General features: G+C 39.4%; 1 protein-coding gene across 3 annotated transcripts in view; it reads left to right on the top strand.

Annotated features, from left to right (window-relative positions):
• Positions 1 to 6752: 6752 nt before the first annotated feature.
• PRRG1 (proline rich and Gla domain 1) overlaps positions 6753 to 27358 on the top strand; it is a 148754-nt gene continuing 128148 nt past the window's right edge. For 2 of the 3 annotated variants that reach the window (XM_082609431.1, XM_082609429.1), the window contains exon 1: positions 6753 to 6822. The gene's annotated coding sequence lies outside the window, so the exon portion shown is untranslated. The remainder of the gene's footprint in view (positions 6823 to 27358) is intronic. The other variant, XM_082609430.1, reaches the window with a different exon arrangement.

The following is a 27358-nucleotide window of genomic DNA, read 5'->3' as shown; positions in this document are numbered from 1 at the left end:
ACTGATGATGTTGGGCACATTGTCATGTGCTCATTGACCATTTGTATCTCTTCCTTTGTGAGACTTCTACTCAACTTTTTTGTTAATTTTTAAATTGCTTTTTTCTTTTTATTATTGAGTTTCAGAAATTGTTTGTATATTGATGCCAGTATTTTGTGAGATATGTTATGCAGAGTTTTTCCCAGTCTGAAGGTTTTTCATTAATTTTCTAAATGATATCATTTGATGAACAAAAGTTTTAAATTTTCATGAAGTCTACTTCATCATTATTTTCATTTATGGTTATTGCTTTCTTTGTTCTGTCTTAGAAATCTTTGCCTACCTCCAAGTCACAAAAATATTCTATGTTTCCACATAAATGATTTATTTTATTTTATTTTACTTTATTTTTTAATATTAATTAACTAATTTACTTTTGGCTGCATTGTGTCTTCGTTGCTGCGTGCAGGCTTTCTCTAGTTGCGGTGAGCGGGGGCTACTTTTCATTGTGGTACGGCGGGCTTGTTATTGTAGTGGCTTCTCTTGTTGCGGAGCACGGGCTCTAGGTGCGTGGGCTTCAGTAGTTGTGGGTCGCGGGCTCTAGAGTGAAGGCTCAGTAGTTGTGGCGCATGGGCTTAGTTGCTCCACGGCATGTGGGATCTTCCCGGACCAGGGCTCGAACCCGTGTCCCCTGCATTGGCAGGTGGATTCTTAATGACTGTGCCACCAGGGAAGTCCCCAACATAAAAGATTTATAGTTTTACTTTGTACATTTAGGTCTATGTTCTATCTCAAATTAAGTTTTTATTGTGTGAGGTAGGAATCAAGTTTCAATTTCTTTGCATATGGGTACCCCATTATTCCAGCATTATTCATGGAAAAGGCTCTCCTGTCCCTAACAGATTGCCTTGGCTACTTTGTCAGAAATCAAATGACCATATAAGTGGGACACTTCTGGGCTCTCTGTTTAATCTATTGATATTTCTACTGGTCTGTATTCCAGGCTGTCTATGACGTTGTAGTAGGTCTTAAAAGTCAGTTATTGTAAGTCCTCTAAGTTTGTTTTTCTTTTTCAAAATTGCTTTGGATAATTTGGATTCTTCCTTTACATTCCTATGTGGCTTTATTTTCCTATATGCCTCTTATAATCAGTGTGATTATTTTTTAGGTCTGCTGGGATTATGACTGGGAAGGTGATGAGTCTAAAATCAAAACTGGGAGAAATATATCTTAACATTGAGTTTTCCAATACATGAACATGGTGTATCTTTCCATTTAGTTAGGTCTTTCTGAATTTCTATCAGAAGTTTTTTGTAGTTAATAATAAAGAGGTTTTGCATATTCTTTGTGAAATTTATTCCTAACCACTTTATAGTTTCTGATGTTATCATAAATTAAACTGTTTCCAGTTTTATTTTCTAATTGTGTGCTAGCATATAAAACATGATTGACTTTTATATTTTTTTATTTCCAAATATATGGGTTTTGTCTAAATATCTATTGTACTTATTTCTTTTTTTAATGTTTTGATAATTTTATTTTTTATTATTTTTAATTAATTAATTAATTAATTAGGCTGTGCCAGGTCTTAGTTGCGGTTAGTTGCCTTGTGCGGGATCTTCATTGTGGCATGCGGGATCTTTTAGTTGCGGCATGCAGGGTCTTGAGTTGCATCATGCGAACTCTTAGTTGCAGCATGTGGGATCTAGTTCCCTGACCAGGGATTGAACCCATGCCCCCTGCATTGGGCGTGCCAGTCTTAGTCACTGCACCACCAGGGAAGTCCCTATTGTACTTATTTCTAATTTAATCTCATTGTAGTCAGAGTGCATACTCTGTTTCATTTCAGTCCTTTTAAGTTTATTGACCTTAGTTTTATGGCCCATCATATGGCCTTCCATGCTACCTGTATGTTTACCAAGATTGTTTGAGATGATACAAAAGAAATACAGAAATTAAACTCTGCTTTCTTGCAGTTTCCCAACCACGTGGGAGTTAGAAATGTAAATACATGGAACAATACGACAAAGTCAGGAAAAACCAAATTATATCATCAGTAGGGATTAACCACATAAGTGATGAAAAGTCCTAAAGGAAAGGATTTATCAGAGTAGGGGCACAACAGGGTATGCACCCCTCCACTCATTCTGGACATGAGTGTTTAAGCCAATTCTTGAAACAAGTGCTGGGTGCAAACTGTTAGATTGGAAGTTGGAGAACTAATGAGTGAAATGATTAAGGGATGGAAAAAGGATCTGGCAAGTCATGAGCAGAAGACAGCATGGAATCTTATTTCCTTGTGTTCCTTCTTTTTTTCCCACAAGAATTTTTTCTAACCTTGTATGTGTCAGGCTTTGTAATTAATGCCAGAGCTACATTGTTCCCCTGCCTCAGAGGTCTGGGTGAAGAGAAAGATTCAGGCATAAAGAAGAGGGGGATGCTGGTACTAGGTGAGCAAGGGGAGTAGCAATAACTAATTTACTTTGCATGGAGTGGCACCAGGAAGACCTTACACTGTGGGTGTCTTTGGAGCTGGGTCTTTAAGAATGTGTCTACCATGCAGAGAGAATAGAGAAGTCCTAGCAGCTTGAAAGTATAAGAGAGCAGCTTAGGTAGAGGGTAGAGGGAATGAGTTTGCAAAGGAGCGCTAGTGCCAGTAATTAGAAAATTTGATTGTGCTTAAGGAGTTTGTATTTTTTGTTAAAGTGCCTGGGAGTCATAAAATGTTTTTAAGAAGTACAATGGCTTGATCATGTTTGTGTTTATTAACATATCTGGCAGAATTGAGCAGGGTGGATTGGATTTGGGAGAAACTAAAGACAGGGAAACGAGTTGGGAGAGCATCTTAGGTCAGGTGATTGATGATTAACCTGAAGTGATGCAGGAAAGAGGCATTAATATGTGAGACATGCAGGAGGTAGAATGAGTAGACAACTGAGGCTGGAAAAGAAGGGGTCATGGGTGACTTTCCCATTTCTAATGTGTGATGGGGTGCGTAGGGGTTTCATTAACAAGGAAAGAAATTGCAGGACAAAAGCAGAATTTGGAAGAAAAACTGAGTTTCATTTCTTATCAATTGAGGAGGAAAGATCCATTAGTCAGTTTTAACTATAGAACTGAAGATTAGGAGAAGGGGAGGCCAGAGATTTGATTTGCAAGTCATTAATATTTACTTGCCAGCAGTCAAGCAGAGAAGTAGAACTACATCCACCTGGTGTGTCTTGTGGAGAATGGACTATTGAATGAGAAAAAGGCTGAGATAACTTGTGAGTCCCCTTCTGGGCCTTTGAGTAACTATTAAGAGGAAGGAGGGTAACCAGGAGGTAGGGTACTAGTGAAGTAGACAGCTCTGGAATACCAACTCTGACAGTTTGGTTCTGAAATTTGCTTCATTTCTTAAACAAGAGGCATCTCATAAATAAGCAATTGGGGGAAAATTAAGCTAACATCATGTATTAATGAGAACATTTGGGGGTTTATTGCAAGAGAAACCAATTTGAGCTAGCTTCAGCAAAATAAGATTTTCTTACGAGAATGCAGGGGTGCCTCATAGCAGCCAAGGGTAAGAATGCCACTGTAACCAGGAGGCGGACAGCCACTGAGAATCCAGGCTTGGCTCCACTCTGTTTACCTCCTTTCTCTTTGTGTCTCTGCCCTTTCTTGACTTGTTTTTTATCTTTCTCCTGATGCCATAGGTCCTAAATTGATATTATAGCTCCAGACACCCAGTGTTACTAATTTCCCCTTTCTAATCCCCAGGCAAGTTCTAAATCCCATTCTAAATCCCCAGGCAAGTTCTCTGATTGGGCCAGCATGGGTGAGAGGGTCCATCCTGATCCAGTCAAGTGTGTGTGTGTGTGTGTGTGTGTGTGTGTGTGTGTGCGCGTGTGTGTGTGTGTGTGCGCGCGCGCGCACGCGTGCGTGTGTGTGTTTAAGGGCCAATGGACTCCAGGCCAATTAAATCATAAGATCTGGGGGTGGTATCCAGACATCAGTATCTGTTAGAAGTGCCCCAGTTTGGGAACCAATACCTTAGGCTCTGTTATTTTTATGAAAATAAAGACTATGGTAGGGTTAATAATGCCCCCACCATGTCCATGTGCTAGTAGCCAGAACCTGTGGAAATATTATGTTAAATGGCAAAGGGGAATTAAAGTTTCAGATGGAATTGAGGTTGCCAAAAAACTGACCTTAAAATAAGGAGATTGTTTTGGATTATCTGGGTGGGACTGATATAATCACAAGGGTCCTTAAATGTGGAAGAGGTAAGCAGAATTGTCAGTGTGAGAGAGTAATGTCATTCTGGCTTTACAGCAATGGAAAGGAAAGGGCCATGATCCAGGGCATGTGGGTGGTGTCTGGAAAGTGGAAAAGTCAAGAAAAATCATTCTCCCTTAGAACCTCCATAAAGGAACTCAACCCATCTGGCACCTTGATTTTAACCCAGTGTGACGCTTTTCAGACTTCTGACCTCTAGAGCTGAAATACATTTGTGTTGTTTTAAGCCATGAAGTTTGTGGTGATTTTTTTAACAGCAGCCATAGAAAACCAACACAGAGACATTATTGAGAAGACTGGTTAGTACTTGAATAAAAGAGAGAGATCAAAGATAATTCCAAGGCTGTATTCCTTAAATACAGTTGTTCCATGGTGAACATTGAACTTTTTTTTTTTTTTTTTTGGTCTCTCTAGCACTTCTCTTCTGAAGACAGCATCTCCTTCTACCTTTTGTTTTCATTTAGAAATTTTCTCTTCATTTTTTCCCTCCAATTCTGAGTTTCTACTGGGGGGTACCATTCTTATGTCCCACCTGCACTTTCTCTCCAAGAATGGTTATATGACTCAGCCTCACCCAATCATGCTCTTTATCTGGTGTTCTAAAAATTGAAACTTCGGGAAGAGAGGTACTTTCTGTCTGCTGACACCTTGGTAGATGTGAGCCCACAATTTGTCCGAAGCCATGGTTCCAAGTGTACAGAACATGACTTGGAGGTTCTGAAGAGTGACCCCTTCCAAGAGAGGCAGGGTTGAGAGCCTAATCTGGAATTTGAAGCATTCAGTTACTGGTTCCACTTATTCTTAGGGCCAATCATAGACTTACCCTTTCGCAACTTGGGTTACACAATAACTTTCTCTTTTTGCGTAAGCTACTTCATTTTGGTTTTCGTCACTTCAATCAAAATATTCAGACAAATTCAGACATAAAATAAGAAAATAAATCCGTAATCAAATGAAAGTGAACAAACATATATCTGCATCTACTAAGATGCAAAAATTATCTTTATTAACACAGTGTTATTGTTGTTTTTTCTTTTAGCACCTTCTGTATGTAAAACATTTTACCAGTGAAGTAACTAGGACAAGGTCCTACTTCCAGGCACTTACAGATTTATTCAGCCTACAGAGTCTGTCTGCATTTAACAGTATACATACCCTCTTGCAGTCTGTTCTTACTGCAGTCCCCCTATGCTTATTTGACAAAAGCAAAACAGAAATGAGTTCAGAAAGTCTGGTTTGTAAAATACACAAACAGAAGAATCACAAAGGTTAATGGGAAGAATTTCAGGATATTCAAATCTCTAAGGGCAATGACCAGTCTCTCCCCAAAAATGTTTCTTTCCCTTTTCGGTCAAAATACTTGCTGGGAAGGACTATTGGTGTGGCCCTGTGGCAATTCTATTATTCTTAATAAGCCAAATGTTTCTTAGTTCCATCATAACTAAAGTAAAAAGAAGAAAGGAAAACTAATTTGGAATAAATCACTTCAGGCCCACAGGCCAATTCACTTTGGATTCACTCAGGTGTGTTTGTTTTAATAGCTGGTCTGAAGGCATGTGAGATACCACAGCTTACCAGATTTTAAACAGAAAAGTACAGAACTTAAAAGTAAGCACGCATGCAGCATGGAATAATAATCAAGTTAGGCTTCTTAAAATGCTAACTGCCAGAAAACCTGAAACCAATAGAGCAAAATTCACAGGACAACACAGGCTGAATATTCTGTTTCTCAGAGGGGCTTTTAAGAAGGCTCAAATTCTGAGGTAGCTCCCTAAAAAGCAGGGTCAATAATGGGTATTATTTGACAACATGTGTTCTTCTCCCCAAGATATTCGGGTAGGTTTGTTCAAGACTTTTTTTTTTTTTTTTTTTTTAAGAAAAAGCAGATGTTGTCAGCAAAAGGCCAGAACAGCAGAAGAGTTTGTTCTCAGGGAAAGGGCTGAACTGTAACAGTGGGCAACGGTTGGAAAGTCACCAACCACGTTCTGGGCTCACACAGCAGAGACATGTTAACTAGGGTGCCCTGCATAGGCGGTTTGTGGGTGAGAAATTTCCATGCCGCTTACCATGGACTGAGGACACCGCGCGATGAGGAGAGAGGCCAGTGGGTGGAATAGTGTGTGGGGAGGTAGGCATGTAAAAGGGTGAAAGGCCCGCGAGGATCTAGGGTGGGTCCAGGGAGAGGCGTGCTGACGCAGAGGGCTGGCTAGCTTGGCCCCGCGCCAAGCTGGGCTTTCTGGAGTGTGAATGTGCGTGGGGTGCACCCAGGGGCCTCGACGACTTCTCTTGCCAGTGTTATTTATAACAGATCTCAAGAGTGGAAAGCTCTAACGCGGTGCCCTGAGCGCTAAGTCTTCCGAACCTAGGCAGCGGAGGCCCCGCCCCTCTGTTTCCCACCCTGCCTTGCCCCTCCCCTCCCCTGCCTAACTCCGCCCTGGCCCCGCCCCCGCCGCTTCCCCCCGCCCTTCCCGTCGGCTCCTGGCTCCTCCTGGGCTCGGCGGCGGTGGGAAGGCGCAGGCGCGGTTGGCGGCCGGCAGAGCGCGGAGTAGTGGCGCGGGGCGCGCGGTGAGTGTGGTGGCGGCGCGGGGCTCGCAGCCGGGGAACGTGGTTCGGGCGGGCGTCCGGGGAGGGTTCGGAGTGTGTGCGGGTGGCGGCCCGGGGAGACGTCGGCCCCATAAGGAGAAACCTGCCAGAGGTGCGGCAGCGGGGCTGGCCGCGCTGCCGGACAGTGTCCGGCCCCGGCCGCGTGGGGAGCTGAGTGCGTGGTGGCGGGAGCGGGAGAGGGTATGTGTGAGGAGAAATTGAAGGAAAGGGCTCCAGAGGCTGGAAGTCCAGACTCAGGCTTGGCAGAACCGGGAGCCTCGCCAAGGGCGCTGGAGGGTGTCCCAGCTTCAAGTTCAGTACCCCCGCTTGGTGCCCCTGAGCGGCGGGCGTCCCGGGCCCGTCCCTTCCCCCGCGCTGCCGTCTCGGAGTGCAGAGTTGCCAGGAACATTCCGCGTCGCGGGGGGAGAGGATTTGGAGGAGGTGGGCTGTCGCCCCAAGCTTGTGCCAAGGAGGGAGTGGCATTCGTGTGACTTTCTTCACCCCGCCCCCGGGAATGTGTCCGTCTTCTGGTACATTGTGCTCATGGACGTTTTAACAAAGGCTATGACTGTTTTCTAGGCAGTGGCTGGTGACAGCGGGGGCGGGTCGGTGGAGGGGGGGCACGAGGTCGCGGTGCGGCCCTGGGGGAAGGGGGAGCGGGGGGGCAGGCTTGGGGGGAGTGGAAGGAAGGGAACAACCCTCCTGGCTCAGCTTTTCCCTCCTTCCTGGTCCGCTGATTTTGATCAGTGGTAGAAACAGCCTCGAGAGGGATGTGAGTGGAAATGAGTGTGTGTGTTCAGACTGGCTGCAGCCATTGGTTTTGTAATAGTGCTGTTGATGTATTTTCTAAGTGTCCCTTAAGGAGAAGGGCGAAATTAATGGAATTTAAGGGGAAATAATTGAACGGAAGGATGAAGAGGTGGAGTGTCAAAACTTAGAGCTAAATTAATGCTTTGAGATAGTCATAGTATAAATTAAGCCAAACTTTGAAGGATGTGGAGGTGTGAAAGTCAGAGTAAGTGGAAGTTGGTTAGGGTGTGGTTGATTGTTTCAATCAAGAGTGGATTATTTTGTGTGTGTGTGTGTGTGTGTGTGTGTGTGTGTGTGTGTGTGTAGATGCTGAAAGTTCTTCAGCAGATTCACTTTAGAACCCTTAAAAATGATATTGGGGATATAAAACATCAGGGCAAATATTGTAATTTTAGATAAGGTTCTGAGGCTTTCATTTTCAAGCTTAGGATCTTTATGGAAATTAGTATGTGTTCCCAAGCATAGATGTTGATATTTATACTCATTTGTTTAACTTAATACAATAAAACAAACTGAACTTCTTCCTCCTCCACCCCTTTCCCTCGATTGTGAATCCTGTTTTATAAACATTTACTTTCAGATCTGAAGTGTGTTTAAAGGCTCAGTCCCGCCTCCAACCCCCAAGTCATGAAGTGAGCACGATTTCTTCTTGTGTTATTGTCATTTTATTCTTTCTTTTACTGTTATTTTAAGTTAAATGCCACTAACATTACCAGATTTGGGGAGGGAGGTGTTAGGGATACTTCCCTTTTCCAGTGGCTAATGAACTCCTATTCATCCCTTCAGACTCAGCCCAATTCACCACTTGGAAAAATTGCCAGATCCATCAGAATGAATTAGTCACCCCCCTTTTCTGCTAAACTGATACTACTGGCCTTATTTCTCTCTTGCTACTGGAACCTCAGTCTTCTGTGTTATCCCAGTACCTAGGGCTGCTGGGTAGGTACTAAGTGCCTAATGAATACAGTTAGATGTTAATAAGTGCTGTTGGAAAGATAGTAATTCGTATCACATAAAGTTCATGGGGTAATGGAAGAAATTCAGAATGCTGAAATTATATTTAGTATTTGAACAACATTATTTGGAATATGGATAAGAAACAAGTATGGAAATATGTTCCCATGAATTAGTCTGTGGATTATCCTTCTAAAAGAGGTGCAAAAACTTTGCGGATATCGACAAAATAGACATCAGAAAAAGGCCAAAAGACCTTTTAAAAGGTCAACTTCTGACACTGAAACAAGTGAAAAGTCAACATGAAACGAAGATTAATCATTTGTAGAAAGACACAAATAAGGTGCTGCTGGAATTTAGGAAATTTGTAAGCAGATTAAGCTGGCCAGATGGTATCTTATGAAAGCTAATGTAACTAAAGAAGCTGTAACCTATTAGACTAATTAGCGAGACTAGTCAATTGCATTATACTCCTCCTAAACCGAAAGGTGATTTGAGTATTTGGCTAATGAGTCTCTTCACTTTAGAGTGCCCTCAATCGGTTTGTCCTATTTCTGCCAGCCAGTTCTCTTCACTGCAGCAGCATCACTGGCCTTCTAGTCACCTCCGGCTCATAACAGGGATTATCTTCCTCTGGCCCCTTACCACTCAAGCTCATCACCCCTACACCTAGCTTTCGTCTGCTAGGTGGATTTACCCATCGCAGAGAATACCGTGAGCAAATAAGTGAAGAAAATTGATACTTTAGTTTTTAAAATGAGTCAGGATTGACTACTTGGTTACTCCAGGCTTCTGTGCCTGCAAAGCAGAAAACCTATTCTGACTCTTAGGAAACTTGTAAGGTTTCTCCCCTCACTTAATTTATCCCCTCTCCACCTATATGTAAAAGCTCTTTTTCTTCATGTCACTTTTTAAAAATATATATAATATTAACCACTGTTCCCCCCAAAACACTCCAAGTTAGTGTCTGGTTTTTGTCAGTAAAACTTGGGAATCAGACAGAATGAGTAGTCGCCATAAAACATTTTCTTTTCTTTTTTTTTTTTTTTTGCGGTACGCGGGCCTCTCACTGTTGTGGCCTCTCCCGTTGCGGAGCACAGGCTCAGCGGCCATGGCTCACTGACCCAGCCACTCTGCGGTATGTGGGATCCTCCCGGACCGGGGCACGAACCCGTGTCCCCTGCATTGGCAGGTGGACTCTCAACCACTGCGCCACCAGGGAAGCCCCATAAAACATTTTGAAAAAAGTTCTACATCCTCTGTGGTCTGTAGATTCACTGAAAAAACACACACAAAAAATTCCCAACTACTGTGATTAAGGCTTCCTACTTAAAACTTTCCTCACCTAGACTTCCTCCCTTATTTCTGGTTTTTCCTCTCATTCTTTGACCAGTCAACCTCAGTCACTTCTACTGGGTCTTCTTAGGATTCTGTCCAAGACTCCTTCTTTCCCACTCTTTGCAGGAGACAATAATATGGTGGTCAAGGGCGTGAAATTTGGAGGCAAGATGTTAAAAATCTTTCTCTAAGTGTCAGCTTCCTCATCTGTAAAAATGATAATTATAACACCTGATAAGTGAGATCAAGTGTATTAACAGCTTACCATAATATCTAGCACATACTAATTGCCCTAATAGTGGTAGCTATCGGACACATTCCTGGGGGCGGGGTGAAGAAAGTCACACGAATGCCACCTTGCCATTTCTTATGACAAGTACTATAGTTTCACTAGCAATTAACTTCAAAATTTGGATATACTGACACCTACTCTGTTCGAGCTTCAGTCCTGTGATTGTAGATTCCTCCCCTATTTCTAAAACAGGTGGCTTAGCACAGTGGTTCCCAAGCATCAGCATGCATAATAATCACAAGAATGCGTAGATTTCTGGGCCCCATCCCTAGAGTTTCTGATATCTGGGATGGGGCCTGAGGAGTTTTCATTTCTTACAAGTTTCCAAATGATAGTAATGCTGCTGACCCTTGGATCACATTGAGAGGCACTGATCTAGGTGGATTAAGACAAATTGGCAGGGAGGAAAGGAGACCAAAAAAAATAAAAGACCAAAAAGTTATCAAAGAGAGGAGCATGCTTAAAAGCTGGTGGTATCAAATATCTTGTAAAGTTTGGAAAGGATAAAACTAAGAGAACACAGTTGGATTTGGTGACCAGGAGCCTTTTTGTTTGTTTTTCATGTGTGTCAGATACAGAGGGTTGATTTAATTATACTCCTCAATTGGTGGAATATTATCATTATTATGACCAGAAAAAACATATGACAGGTATTTGAGGTAATGGTTCTTAATCTAGGGTGTGCATTAGACTCTGTTAGGGAGTTGTTTTCACTAGCATACTTATGTTGAGTGCCCTTCCCCCCAATGCAAACTCATCAAGTCAGAATTTCAGTGTGTGGAACCTGGGCATGAAAAAATTCCAGAAGATTTTCATGTACATCCTGGTTAAGAACCACTTCTTTGAACAATGATGGTCAGGAAGTAGAAGCAGTGAAAATAAACCAAGTGTTTGGTAAATTGTTGATGAAGTGAGAAGGGAAGAAAAAAACTGGAGTTTGAGAATTTTAAGGGATCAAGGAAACAGGAATGTGTAAAAAGAGGTAAAAAGCCTGCTGGAGTGTTTGAAGGTGTAATGCTAAGGGGATAAAATTGATGAAATAGAGAACTGGAGCCAGAGGGCAGGAGGGAATAGAATCGGGCACCAAGAGAACAGAAGAGAAAAGAATGAGTGAAGAAAAATAAATCTAAAGGTAGAGAGCAGAGAAGTTGAAGGAACACTCCTTAAGGGAGGTTGTTTGCACACTACTGTTCAGTGGAACTTAAATAGTCCATGAACTCTATGGATTTTTCAAGGTTAGTAATGCTGGTAAATAAACTAGTCAGTTCAGCTACTCCAGCTACCTCTAATGGTTACACAGTTGTGTTTTTCCACAACTTTTCGCATTTAGAAGAATTTTTTGAAATTAAGTCTCGACATGCTGGGCTGTAATGCTGTTGCCCCAGCCCTTGCCATAAGATGACATATCATAAGTATTTATATGATTATTATTCAACAAATGTTTGTGTGCCTCTCAATTGCCAGGCATTGTTCTAAGAACTAAGGATACAGCAGTGAATAAAATATTTGTATTTTATTGAAATTTCTGTCCTCAAGGAGCTCACATCCTATTTGAGGGAGGAAGATAATAAACAAAATAAATAAAATATAAGTGTGCATGTGCACTCTGTGTGTGTGTGTGTGTGTATACATACATATGTATATGTGTGTATGTATGTAAATTTATAAAGTGTTGCATTCTCTGGAGAAATACAAAGTAGGGAAAGTGAATAGTGGAGCATCTATAGGTATTCACCAATAGGTGAATAGAGTCTGTTGGAGGGTGGTGATCAGGGAAGACTTCGCTGTCAGCAAAGACTTGTAAGAGATGAGAAAACCATTTATTTGGAGGAAGAGCTTTCTGGGCACACAGCACAGCAAGTATAGAGGTCCTGAGGTGGTACCTTTTTGAGACCTTTTTGCTAGGAATCACAAAACAGTCCTTGTGGTTAGAGTAGCATGAATGAGTGGGGATGAATAATAAGAAACAGGGTCAGATAAGTAAGAAGGTGTGTTGGAGGGTGGGAAGAGCATGTAGGGCTATTCAGCTCATTGTGAGAGGACATTGTAAGGTTATTGAGTGAGAAGGAAAGCCATGAAGCATTTGAAGAGTGAAATGATGTGATCTGATTTATTTTTTGCAAGGATCAATCTGAGTGCTTTGTGGAGAATAGATTATAAGGGGAGCAAGAACAGAAGAGACCAATTCGAGGAGAGGTTGTGGTGGCTCGGACCAAGACAGTATAATGCTGGAGGTATGATAAGTGATCAGATTTCCTGCTCACTTATTGGAAGTGGAATTGGAAGGGGAATGTGACGAAGCATGAGAGTCAGGGATGACGCCGAGGATTTTGATCTGAACAGCTAGAAGGATGGAGTAGCCATTTAGTGAGACATAGAAGATTGTTGGAGAAGAAAATTTGAGAGAAGGAAGACCAAGAATTCAGTACTAGGCATGCTGAGTCTGAGATGACTGATATCCAGGTGGAATTCAGGAAAGTGGCATGGGTGGACAGGAAGCTCTGGGAATGGAGCAAATCATTACAAGGAAAGAGAAAGGGTTACTCCTTTGCTTTAAAAACATTAATAAACTGTTTTTTAGAGCATTTTAGGTTCACAGCAAAATTGAGCAGAAAATACAGAGTTCCCATATACCCCCAAACACACACGAACTCTCCCACTGAACATCCTGCAACATAGTGGTACCCTTGTTATAAGCAGTGAACCTGCGCTGACTCATCATTATCACCTAAAGTCCATTGTTTACATTAGAGTTCACTCTTGGTGTTGTACATTGTGTGGGTTTGGATAAATGTCTAATGACATGCATCTACCATTGTAACATCATACAGAATAGTTTTGCTGCCCTAAAAATCCTCTGGCTCTGCCTGTTGACCCCTGGCAACCCTGGTCTTCTTACTGTTTCCATAGATTTACCTTTTCTAGAATGTCATATCGTTGGAATTCCACAGTATGTGAACTTTTTACATTGGCTTCTTTCACACAGCAATATGCGTTACTTTCCTCCATGTCTTTTCATGGCTTGATAGCTCATTTCTTTTCAGTGCTGAATAATATTCAATTGTCTGGCTATATCACAATTTATCCGTTAACTTACTGAAGGACATCTTGGTTGCTTCCAGGTTTTGACAGTTGTGAATAAAGCTGCTGTAAACATCTATGTGTAGGTTTTTTTGTGGACACAATTTTGCTGGATCATATGATAAGAGTATGTTTAACTTTGTAAGAAACTGCCAGTTTGTATTCCAAAGTGGCTGTACCATTTTGCCTCTCCACCTACAATGGATGAGAATTCCTGTTGTTCCACATCTTCACTAGCATTTGATTTTTTCAGTGTTTTGGATTTTGGTCATTCAAATAGGTGTGTAGTAATATCTCATTGCTTTAATTTGGAACTCACCAATGATATAAGATATTAAACATCTTTTCATATGCTTACTTGCCATCTGTATATTTTCTTTCTTGAGGTGTCTGTTCAGATCTTTTGCCCATTTTTTATTTTTATTTTATTTTTTTAACATCTTTATTGGAGTATAATTGCTTTACAATGGTACGTTAGTTTCTGCTTTATAACAAAGCAAATCAGTTATACATATACATATGTTCCCATATCTCTTCCCTCTTGCGTATCCCTCCCTCCCTCCCACCTTCCCTATCCCACCCCTCTAGGTGGTCACAAAGCACCGAGCTGATCTCCCTGTGCTATGCGGCTGCTTCCCACTAGCTATCTATTTTACGTTTGGTAGTGTATATATGTCCATGCCACTCTCTCAGAGTCCATTCTCTAGTAGGTCTGTGTCTTTATTCCCATCTTACCCCTAGGTTCTTCATGACCTTTTTTTTTTTCTTAAATTCCATATATATGTGTTAGCATACGGTATTTGTTTTTCTCTTTCTGACTTACTTCACTCTGTATGACAGACTCTAGGTCCATTCACCTCACTACATATAACTCAATTTCGTTTCTTTTTATGGCTGAGTAATATTCCATTGTATATATGTGCCACATCTTCTTTATCCATTCGTCTGTTGATGGACACTTAGGTTGCTTCCGTATCCTGGCTATTGTAAATAGAGCTGCAGTGAACACTGTGGTACATGACTCTTTTTGAATTATGGTTTTCTCAGGGTATATGCCCAGTAGTGGGATTGCTGGGTCATATGGTAGTTCTATTTGTAGTTTTTTAAGGAACCTCCATACTGTTCTCCATAGTGGCTGTATCAACTTACATTCCCACCAGCAGTGCAAGAGGGTTCCCTTTTCTCCACACCCTCTCCAGCATTTATTGTTTCTAGATTTTTTGTTGATGGCCACTGTGACCGGTGTGAGATGATATCTCATTGTAGTTTTGATTTGCATTTCTCTAATGATTAATGATGTTGAGCATTCTTTCATGTGTTTGTTGGCAATCTGTATATCTTCTTTGGAGAAATGTCTATTTAGGTCTTCTGCCCATTTTTGGATTGGGTTGTTTGTTTTTTTGTTATTGAGCTGCATGAGCTGCTTGTAAATTTTGGAGATTAATCCTTTGCCAGTTGCTTCATTTGCACATTTCAGAGACCTCTGGGACAACATTAAACGCACCAGCATTCGAATTATAGGGGTCCCAGAAGAAGAGAAAAAGAAAGGGACTGAGAAAATATTTGAGGAGATTATAGTTGAAAACTTACCTAATATGGGAAAGGAATAGTTAATCAAGTCCAGAAAGCACAGAGAGTCCCATACCGGATAAATCCAAGGAGAAACACGCCAAGACACATATTAATCAAACTGTCAAAAGTTAAATACAAAGAAAGCATATTAAAAGCAGCAAGGGAAGAAAAACAAATAACACACAAGGGAATCCCCATAAGGTTAACAGCTTATCTTTCACCAGAAACTCTGCAAGCCAGAAGGGAGTGACAAGGGAGGACATATTTAAAGCGATGAAGGAGAAAAACCTACAACCAAGATTATTCTACCCAGCAAGGATCTCATTCAGATTTGATGGAGAAATTAAAACCTTTACAGACAAGGAAAGGCTGAGAGAATTCAGCACCACCAAACCAGCTTTACAGCAAATGCTAGAGGAACTTCTCTAGGCAAGAAACACAAGAGAAGGAAAAGACCTACAATAACGAACCCAAAACAACTAAGAAAATGGGAATAGGAACATACATATCGATAATTACCTTAAATGTAAATGGATTAAATGCTCCCACCAAAGGACACACTGGCTGAATGGATACAAAAACAAGACCCATATATATGCTGTCTACAAGAGACCCACTTCAGACCTAGGGACACATACACACTAAAATTGAGGGGATGGAAAAAGATATTCCATGCAAATGGAAATCAGAAGAAAGCTGGAGTAGCAATTCTCATATCAGACAAAATAGGCTTTAAAATAAAGACTGTTACAAGAGACAAAGAAGAACACTACATAACGATCAAGGGATCGATCCAAGAAGAAGATACAACAATTGTAAATATTTATGCACCCAACATAGGAGCACCTCAATACATAAGGCAAATACTAACAGCCATAAAAGGGGAAATCGACAGTAACACGTTCATAGTAGGGGACTTTAACGCCCCACTTTCACCAATGGACAGATCATCCAAAATGAAAATAAATAAGGAAACACAAGCTTTAAGTGATACACTAAACAAGATGGACTTAATTGATATTTATAGGACATTCCATCCAAAAACAACAGAATACACATTTTTCTCAAGTGCTTATGGAACATTCTCCAGGATAGATCATATCTTGGGTCACAAATCAAGCCTTGGTAAATTTAAGAAAATTGAAATTGTATCAAGTATCTTTTCCGACCACAACGCTATGAGACTTGACCTCAATTACAGGAAAAGATCTGTAAAAAATACAAACACATGGAGGCTAAACAATACACTACTTAAAAATGAAGTGATCACTGAAGAAGTCAAAGAGGAAATCAAAAAGTACCTAGAAACAAATGACAATGGAGACACGACGACCCAAAACCTATGGGACGCAGCAAAAGGAGTTCTAAGAGGGAAGTTTATAGCAATACAATCCTACCTTAAGAAACAGGAAACATCTCAAATAAACAACCTAACCTTACACCTAAAGCAGTTAGAGAAAGAAGAACAAAAAAACCCCAAAGTTAGCAGAAGGAAAGAAATCATAAAGATCAGATCAGAAATAAATGAGAAATAAATGAGGGAAACGATAGCAAAGATCAGTAAAACTAAAAGCTGGTTCTTTGAGAAGATAAACAAAATTGATAAACCATTAGCCAGACTCATCAAGAAAAAAAGGAAGAAGACTCAAATCAATAGAATTAGAAATGAAAAAGGAGAAGTAACAACTGACACTACAGAAATACAAAAGATCATGAGAGATTACTACAAGCAACTCTGCCAATAAAATGGACAACCTGGAAGAAATGGACACATTCTTAGAAATGCACAACCTGCCAAGACTGAACCAGGAAGAAATAGAAAATATGAACAGACCAATCACAAGCATTGAAATTGAGACTGTGATTAAAAATCTTCCAACAAACAAAAGCCCAGGACCAGATGGCTTCACAGGCAAATTCTATCAAACATTTAGAGAAGAGCTAACACCTATCTTTCTCAAACTCTTCCACAATATAGCAGAGGGAGGAACACTCCCAAACTCATTCTATGAGGCCACCATCACCCTGATACCAAAACCATACAAAGATGTCACAAAGAAAGAAAACTACAGGCCAATATCACTGATGAACATAGATGCAAAAATCCTCAACAAAATACTAGCAAACAGAATCCAACAGCACATTAAAAGGATCATACACCATGATCAAGTGGGGTTTATCCCTGGAATGCAAGGATTCTTCAATATACGCAAATCAATCAATGTGATACACCATATTAACAAATTGAAGGAGAAAAACCATATGATCATCTCAATAGATGCAGAGAAAACTTTCCACAAAATTCAACACCCATTTATGATAAAAACCCTGCAGAAAGTAGGCATAGAGGGAACTTTCCTCAACGTAATAAAGGCCATATATGACAAACCCACAGCCAACATCATCCTCAGTGGTGAAAAACTGAAAGCATTTCCCCTAAGATCAGGAGCAAGACAAGGTTGCCCACTCTCACCAGTATTATTCAACATAGTTTTGGAAGTTTTAGGCACAGCAATTAGAGAAGAAAAAGAAATATAAGGAATCCAAATCGGAAAACAAGAAGTAAAGCTGTCACTGTTTGCCAATTTTAAAAATCAGTTTGTTAATTTTCTTATTGAGTTTTAAGAGTTTTTTGGTATATTTTGGATAACACTCCTTTATCAGATGTCTATGTTGAAAGTATTTCCTCTCAGACTGTGGTTTGTCTTCTCATCCTTTTAACATTATCTTTCACAGAGCAGAAGTTTTTAACTTTAATGAAATCCAGCTTATCAATTTATTTCTTCCACAGATCATGCCTTTAGTGTTGCATCTAAAAGTCATTGCCATATCTAAGGCCAATTAGGTTTTCTCCTATGTTATCTTTCAGGATTTTTATAGTTTTGTATTTTACATTTGGTCTTTGATCCATTTTGCGTTAAATTTTGTGAAGGGTGTAAAGTCTGTGTCTAGATTCTTTTTTTTTTTTTAGGTGGATGTTCAGTTGTTATAGCACCATTTGGTGAAAAGACTCTCTTTGCTCCATTATGTTGCCTTTGCTCCTTTGTTAACAATCAGTTGACTATATTTATTTGTGTCTTTTTTCTGGGCTCTCTGTTTTATTTCATTGATTTATTTGTGTTCTTTCTCAATACCACAGTCTCTTGATTACTGTACCTTTATTGTAATTCTGTAAATTGGGTTGAGTCAGTCTTCTGACTTTGTTCTCCTTCAGTACTGAGTTGACTCTTTTAGGTCTTTTGCCTCTCCATATAAATTTTGGAATAAGTTTGTTGATATCCACCAAATAACTTGCTAGATTTTGACTGAGATTGTGTTGAATCTGTTGATCAACCTGGGAAAAACTGACATCTTGACACTACTGAGTCTTTCTATCCATGAACATGGAATAATTCTCCATTTATTTAGTTCTTTGATATCTTTTGTCACAATTATGAGGAATTTTCCTCATACAGATTTTGTACAAATTTTTTTAGATTTATGCATAAGTAATTCATTGGGGGGGGAGTGCTAATGTAAATGGTAATATATTTTAAATTTCAAATTCCACTTATTTATTGCTGGTATATAGGAAATTGATTAACTTTTGCATATTAATGTTGTATCTTGCAACATTTCTGTCATTGCTTGTTAGTTCCAGGAGGTTTTTTGTTGTTGTTGTTGTTGATTCTTTTGGATTTTCTACATTGATGATAATGCCATCTGTGAACATTTGATTTCTTACTTACCAGTCTGTATAACTTGGAAAGGAGTGGTGAAAGGGCACATTATTTCTTTGTTCCTTATCTTAGTTGGAAAGCTTTGAGTGTCTCCTTATTAAGTATGATGTTAGCTGTAGGTTGTTTGTAGATATCCTTAACACATTGAGGAAGTTTCCCTCTATTTTTAATTTTCTGAGAGTTCTTAATCATGAATAGGTGTTGGATTTTGTCAAGTCCTTTTTCTGCATCTACTGATAAGATCATATTATTTTTCTTCTTTAGCTTATTGATGTGATGGATTACATTAATTGATCTTCAAATGTTGAATCAGCCTTGCATACATGGGATAAATCTCTCTTGGTTATGGTGTGTAATCTTTTTTATACATTGTTGCATTTGATTTGCTAATCTTTTCTTGAGATTTTTGAATGTATGTTCATGAGAGATACTAGTCTGTAGTTTTCTTTTCCTGTAATGTCTTTGGTTTTGGTATTAGGGTAATTCTGGCCTCATGAGTTAGGAAGTATTCCCTTGGTTTGGTTTCTATCTTCTGGAAGAGATTGTAGAAAATTGGTATAATTTCTCCTTAGGGGTTTGATAGAATTCTCAAGTGAGCCCATCTGGGCCTGTTGCTTTCTGTTTTGGAAGGTTATTAATTTTGATTTAATTTCTTTAATATATATAGGCCTATTCATACTGTATTCTTGTGTAAGTTTTGGCAGATTGACTCTTTCAGGGAATTGGTTTGTTTAATCTAGGTTATAAAATTTGTGGTCATGGATTTGTTCATAATAATCTTTTATTAACCTTTTAATGTCTCCATGCAATCTGTTGTGATGTCTTTTTTTTTAAACCAAATTTAATCCATATCTTTTTATTTATTTTATTTTATTATTTTTTTACATCTTTATTGGAGTATAATTGCTTTACAATGGTGTGTTAGTTTCTGCTTTATAACAAAGTGAATCAGTTATACATATATTATTTCATTTCTCATATTGTAATTTGTCTTTTTTTTTCTTAGCTTGGCTAGAAGTTTACCAAATTTAAAGATTTTTTCAAAGAATCAGGTTTAGGTTTTACTTTGTTGATTTCTTGTTTTCAATTTCATTGATATTATTTTACTTCTCTTCTTTTGCTTACTTTGAATTTAATTGGTTCTTTTCTGGTTTCCTAAGGTGGAACCTTAGATTGTTAATTTTAGATATTTCTTCTTTTTTAATATATGCATTCAATGCTATAAATTTCCCTCTAAGCACTGCTTTTACTGCATTCCATAGTGTCTGGTAAGTTGCATTTCATTTTCATTTAGTTCAAAATATTTTAAAATTTATTTTGAGAGTTCTTCATTGACCCATATGTTGTTTGGAAGTCAGTTGTTTAATCAGCATATATTTTGGGATTTTGCAGTTATCTTACTGTTAACTGATTTCTAGTGTAATTCCATTGTGGTCTGAGAGCAGACACTGTATGATTTCTATTCTTTTAAATTTGTTAAGGTTGTGTTTTATGTTCCAGAATGTGGTTTATTTTGGTGCATATTCCATCAAGCTAGAGAAAGTTGTGAATTCTGCTGTTGTTGGATGAAGTAGTCTTTAGATATCAATTATATCCAATTGATTGATGGTGCTGTAGGGTTTGACTATGTACTTACTAAATTTCTGCCTGCGGGATCTGTCCATTTCTGTTAGAGGAGTGTTAAAGTCTGCAACTATAATAAGGGATTCATCTACTTTTCCTTGCAGGTCTGTCAGGTTTTGCCAAATATATTTTAACACTTTGTTGTTATGTGCATGCACATTGAGGATTGTTATGTCTTCTTGGAGGATCGACCCCTTTATCATTATGTTATGGTATTATCCTCTTATCGCTGACAACTTTCCTTGCCCTGAAGTAGTTCTGTCTGAAATTGATACAGCTGCTTCTGCTTTCTTTTGATTAATTACTAGCATGGTGTATCTTTCTCTATGCCTTTACTTTTCATCTATATATGTCTTTGTATCTAAAATGGGTTTCTGAATAATGCCATTTGCAGCAACGTGGATGGACCTAGAGTGTCATACTGAGTGAAGTAAGTCAGACAGAGAAAGAGAAACATCCTATGATATCGCATATATGTGGAATCTAAAAAGAAATGATACAAATGAACTTATTTACAAAACAGAAACAGACTCACAGACTTAGAGAAAGAACGTATGGTTCCCCCGGGGGGAAGAGTGGGGGGAAGGGTTAGTTAGGGAGTTTGGAATTGATAGGTACACACTGCTATCTTTAAAATAGATAACCAACAAGGACCTTCTGTATAGCACAGGGAACTCTGCTCAATGTTGCAGCCTGGATGGGAGGGGAGTTTGGGGGAGAATGGATACATGCATATGTATGGCTGAGTCGCTTTGCTGTGCACCTCAAACTATCACAACATTGTTAATCAGCTATACTCCAGTATAAAGTAAAAAGTTAAAAAAAATAATAAAATGGGTTTTTTGTAGACCAGCGGTCCCCAACCTTTTTGGTATCAGGGACCGGTTTCATGGAAGACAATTTTTCCACAGACAGGGGTGGGAGGAGGATGACGGTTCAGGTGGTAATGCGAGTGACGGGGAGTGGCAGATGCAGCTTCGCTCACTTGCCCACCACTCACCTCCTGCTGTGCAGCCTGGTTCCTAACAGGCCACAGACCAGTTCTGGTCTGTGGCCTGGGAGTTGGGGACCCCTGTTGTAGACAACGTGTATTTGTCTTTTCATTGGTATATTTAGATCATTGACATTTTAAAGGGATTATTGATATAGTTGGATTAATAACTACCATATTTGTTACTGTTTTCTATTTATTGCTCTTGTTCTTTGTTCCTGTTTTTTCTTTCATACTTTTACCGCCTTTTTGTGGTTTTAATTGAGCACTTTATATGATTCCATTTTCTCTCATTTGTTAGCGTATCAATTATGCTTTTTTAAAAAACTTTTAATGGTTGCCCTAACATTTGCTAAATATACATTTCCAACTAATCCAATTCCACTTTCAAATAATACTGTCTCACTTTGTGGGTGATACAAGTACCGTATAATAAAAAAATATTCCAAATTCCTCCCTCCTATTCCTTGTATCATTGTTATCATTCATTTCACTTATACAAAAGCATATTACATATATAAACATTCATAATTGAATACATTGTTGCTATTATTTTCAACAAATTGTTAGCTTTTAGATCATTTAAGAATAAGAAAAATAAAACTTTTAATATTACCTTTAGTTATTCATTTTTTGATGGTCTTCCTTTCTTTATGTAGATCCTTCTTTCTTTTTTTTTTTTTTTTTTTTTCCGTACGCAGGCCTCTCACTGTTGTGGCCTCTCCCGTTGCGGAGCACAGGCTCCGGATGCGCAGGCTCAGCGGCCATGGCTCACGGGCCCAGCCGCTCCGCGGCATATGGGATCCTCCCAGACCGGGGCACGAACCCGTATCCCCTGCATCGGCAGGCGGACTCTCAACCACTGCGCCACCAGGGAGGCCCCGTAGATCCTTATTTCTGACCTATATTATTTTCCTTCTCTCTGAAGAACTTCTTTTAACATATCTTGTCAGGCAGATCTACTGGCTAAAAGTTTCCTCAGTTTTTGTTTGTGTGAGAAAGTCTTTATTTCTCCTTCCCTTTTGAAAGATAATTTCTCAGGGTACAAAATTCTGAATTGGTGGATTGTTTTTAATCTCAACACTGTAAATACTTCTCTTCACTCCCTTCTTGCTTGCTTCGTTTCTGAGGGAAAAGTCAGATGTACAGTTAAGCCTTGAACAATGTGGGGGTTAATCCAAGTGAATATAGCTTACAGTCATCCCTCTGCATCTGCATCCTCTGCATCTGCAAAATCAACCAGCCATGGGCCGTGTGGTACTTGAGTATATACTATTGAAAAATATCTGCATATAAGTGAGCCCGGGCAGTTCAAACCCAGGTTATTCAAGGATCAACTTACCTTTGTTCCTCTATAGGTAAGTTTTTTTTTTGTCCCCCTTCGGCTTCTTTCCAGATTTTTTTGTCTTTGATTTTCTGCAATTTGAATATAACATGCCTAGAGATCGCCTTTTGTTTGTTTCTTTGTTTTTGTTCTTTTTTTAACTTTTTGTTTTTGGTTTTTAAAATTAATTAATTAATTAGTTTATTTTTTGGCTGCATTGGGTCTTTGTTGCTGCACATGGGCTTTCTCTCGTTGCAGCAAGTGGGGGCTACCCTTCATTGTGGTGCGCGGGCTTCTCATTGCGGTGGCTCCTCTTGTTGCGGAGCATGGGCTGTAGGCACGTGGGCTCAGTAGTTGTGGCTCGCAGGCTCTAGAGCACAGGCTCAGTAGCTGTGGCACACGGGCTTAGTTGCTCTGCGGCATGTGGGATCTTCTGGACCAGGGCTCGAACCCATGTACCCTGCATTGGCAGGCGGATTCTTAACCACTGTGCCACCAGGGAAGCCCTGTTTCTTTGTTTTGTTTTGTTTTTAAGCATTTATCCTGCTTGGTGTTCTCTCAGCTTCCTGGATCTGTGGTTTGGTATCTGACACTTATTGGGGAAATTCTCACTCACTATTACTTCAGATATTGCTTCTGTTCCTTTCTCTGTTTCCTCTTTCTGGTATTCTCATTACACATATGTTACATCTTTTGTAGTTGTCTCAGAGTTCTTGGATATTCTTTTCAGTTTTGGTAAGTGTTTATTGTCATATTTTCAAGCTTAGAGATTCTTTACTCACCTGTGTCCATTCTACTAATGAGCCCATCAGAGGCATTCTTTATTTCAGTTACAGCGTTTTTGATTGGTAGCATTTCTTTTTGATACTTTCTTAGAATGTCCATCTCTCTGCTTACATTATCCATCTTTTCTTGCATGTTGTTTACTTTTTCCATTAAAGCCTATAGCATGTTATTCTTAGTATTTTAAAATTCCTGGTCTGATGATTCCAGCATTCCTGCCATATCTGACTCTGGTTTTGTTTTGATTTTTCTCCCTTTTCACAGGGTTTAGAAGACAACCTCTTGGTATTGCAATATCTTTCCTACAATGGCAAAGTGATTGGGTTATCCTGAAAACCTTGAAATAATATTGTCAGTGCAAGTTGACTTTTAGAGTCTCTTAAAGAAATGGCTTTATACAACGTATGTCAAAATTTTATTTAGCATTTATTGAACACCTTTGCTGTGAAAGGGGTATGCTTTACCCTTTGTAAAGCAAAAACATAAATATTTCTTAAGAATGTTATTGAGCATAATGAAGTGAGAGTCCAATAAATTTCCACAAGGCAGAGATAATCAGAGCTCTTAAAAATGCTCAGTGGTTGCTTTGCTTTCTCTATTATTGCATGGAAATAGCTGGTATACTTCTTTTCAAGCTCATTCACATACTTATGATGAAGTTTTGATAGCATTCGTTATCTTCTTGAAAGTCTTGGCAGTTAAATGGGCCAGAATTTAAATAACAATTTGAGCTTCTTAGGTACGTATTTTCAGTGCCTCGGAATTTAGAATCTAGGATTTCTTTAGGAAAATGTATTCTATTTTATATTCCTGCCTTGGAATAAGTTCCTTGCATTCTGTTTTTTCCCTTCTTTGTGTCTTAGAAGATATGTGTTATTTCCTGGAATCCTAGGTAACCAAACTCCTCCTTTTTGAGTGACAAAAACCTTGTTACTCAAAGCACTGTATGTTCTGTGTATGTGCTCCAGTCTGGCTCTAGAGAGCCTGTTCTTTGTGGTTTGGTTTCTAATGTTATGTGTTACCATTTTGTAAAAAAAAAAAAAAAAAAAATTCCATATGACTAACTTGCCACAGTAATGCTCTCTGACACGTTTGCTTCAGGGAGAAAGCTGGCAAAGTTAGAAACACATGCCTAGTTTAAAATTTGCTGTCACTGCAGAAAAAAAGTTAATGGAATATAGTCCTAGTTTTTTCCTCTGTGTTAGTATTACTCATGGGACCAGAATAATGATTTTGGCAAGAGTATATTTACTTTCCTGTGTAATTTTATCATACTTCAGTATCTCACTCATATTTTCCCTAGGATTTGTCAAGAAAATATTATTATATAGAGGAGTAAAAATAAAATTCTTTCTTTAGGCTCATAAGCAGTTAGTCTGAAAATACAAATGTTTTTGTTGCATTAATATGAACTATACAAAATTTAGTGTTCCTTGTATTTTAAAGTTCCTTTAAACTTAAAATGCAAATGGTAGACATTCATATTTATTAACATGTCCTTTATATTTCATTCTCTCAACTCTGAATGTTCACCTAGTTTACAGAATTGACCTTTGCAGAGTTTTCAATAGTCCATCCCCACTCTGTTGTCCTTGTTCAGGGTTCATTACTTCTTTCCTAACACGCTAATCATATCCTTTTTACTGGTCTCCTCAGTCATTTCTTAGCAGTGCTTAACGCAGATCTGCCCCTCCACAGATACTGAAAGCCTCCAGCCTACAGGTACCACCCTTCACAGTGCTTCTAGAAAGCCCCACCCACCCCTGAAGTCTGACCTCTTTACTTTCTTAAAAGGTTGTATATGCCTAACCTTTCTGAGTTGGCTTCTGCTTTTTCTGTCTGAATTCCTCATTTGCATTTCAGTTCTTAACTAATGAACTGGTGCTAGTTCTCTGCCAGAATCTCACCCTCATTAGCCAGGGGTCAGAGCATCTCTGTTGTCTTTGACTACTTGGTCTCTGCCTGGTTAGGGTTGGGAATCAGGATTCTGAACACCCCGCGACTCCTTGCCACTAGAGTGGGTGGCCTCTAGTGTACTTCATCGGGGCTGATAAGAGGAAGAAGATAATCAGGGCCTTCAGAAGACCAGGAAGGGCACTGGGGTAAATCCTGCTTAGAATGGGATTTTGTTTTTTCCTCTGGGACCCAAACACACTCTTAGCAACCCTGTCCTTCACGGGAGTATAGTGAGTTCATTATTCAGAAGGTTGCCCACATTATTTTTTCTTCTCATCTCTCAAGCAACTCCTGACCGCACAGATTATCTTCCTTAATAATGATAATCACAGCAATGACAACCCCTCTGTGTTGTACCACACATTTTACTTTTATTATATTTGTTGCCTTGTAGGGGATAGGACATTTACCCCCACTGTATACTGAGGACACTGCAGTTCAGAGAGGTTAAGAGCTCAAGGTCACTTTGGGGTATGTGGTAGAGCTGGAATTCCAGTCCAGCTCTCTGACACTAAATCTTGGAGCTTTTTTCAGGAGGCCCCACTGCATGAAGCATGCTTTTGGGCTGCCTCTTTCCATTTTCAGCTTTATACAGTAAAACTCTTGTGTTCAGGAAGAGAAAATATATATTGAACACTTACTATGCGTGCATTTCAAGCATCAAACATTATGATCTAGCAAGCATTAGGTGCTTAATGATTGTTGAATGAATTGATGAATGAATGAATGAGAGGATACTATGTAAATTTGTTAGAAAGGGCAATCTCTTTGTGCTTAACACAGTGGCAGGCATGCGGTAGGTGCTCAAAAATATTTGAATTAATGAGATTATTCATTCAAATATTGTTGAATTAATGAGATTATCCAGTGCACCCTTCTATTAAAACATGATGATGACTATAAGTATTTGAGTGATAGATCTAGTCTTCTGGTGAAGAAAAGATGGGTTTTAATGGATGTTTTTTCCTTTGTATCCCTCAAAGAGTAGTTGATATCCTATGATGAGCTCCACTTCCAGTAGAAGGCTTCACTTACCTACTTCATCTTACTCGACCTCTCACTTATTTACTCCTTAAAACTCCTTCCTTGACTTTGGCCCTTGCCCTTGGATAATGCCATTAATTCTCATAACCAGCTACATTCTGCGCACTGACAATCCCCACAGCTATATCAGAATTTTTTAGGCAGAATTTTTCCTTGACAATCCAGGGTCATGTAAATGACTGTCTACCTTAAACTAAAATGTCTTAGAACTTTCCCGCCCCGCCCACTACCCCTTGTATATATATCTGCTGCTTCTCCTTTGTGTCTCATATTGTTAAAGGGGAGGAAACTCTGTATTCAGGACAGAGACCACTGGGTAAGAAGCAGCCTCAGTATAATCACGAATGTGACCACATGGGGTTCCCTTAGCCACTGCTTTGGAGAAATCAGTGTTGACCTAGAGTTAAGACCCCCTAACTTAAGGGGCTAACAGTGGTCTACATCACCCCCTCCAAACAAGTTTTGTCTTTTGGTGCTTTTCTGTGCCGCTGACCTTCTATTCCTCCTTGCCGATGCAAGCAGGGATGACAGGAGAGTGAGGCCTCTTTCTCATTACATTCCTTTCTCAAGCATGATGTGTGAGAGAATGTACTCTGATTATCACATCCATAGAACTTTCTCAAGGTTTGTGTAGATTTTTCCCCCATTGTCTGTTTCTTTCCTGGCTGGATAATAGACCATAAGTTGTTTTGTGAGTTATTTTTCCTGTTACTTGCAGTCCTCACAGGAGGCCTGCCCAGTGACACAGTGCGGTTAACTCTTACCTATTTCTCTGGGCCTATTCATGGTTTCCCCTTCTTGTGCTAGAGTCACTGGGCTTCAGCTGATAGCGTTATGTTTTTTCCTGTTACATTACTACAATGGCATGTGGTTTTGCTTCTCTTTTTTCCTTCATCACATTTGTGTGGGACCCATTTGTCTAAAACTGTATATGAAATGTCTTCAAACAGCCTTAGTCAAGTGAGACGCTGTCTGTGTATAATGTTGGCAAAGAAATATTAAGCATTTCCTTCCTACATTTAGTCATATTA

This window comes from Mesoplodon mirus, assembly GCF_964341445.2.
Source record: "Mesoplodon mirus genome assembly, chromosome: X".
NCBI lineage: Eukaryota > Metazoa > Chordata > Mammalia > Artiodactyla > Ziphiidae > Mesoplodon > Mesoplodon mirus.
This window is presented reverse-complemented; position numbering and strand designations above follow the sequence as displayed.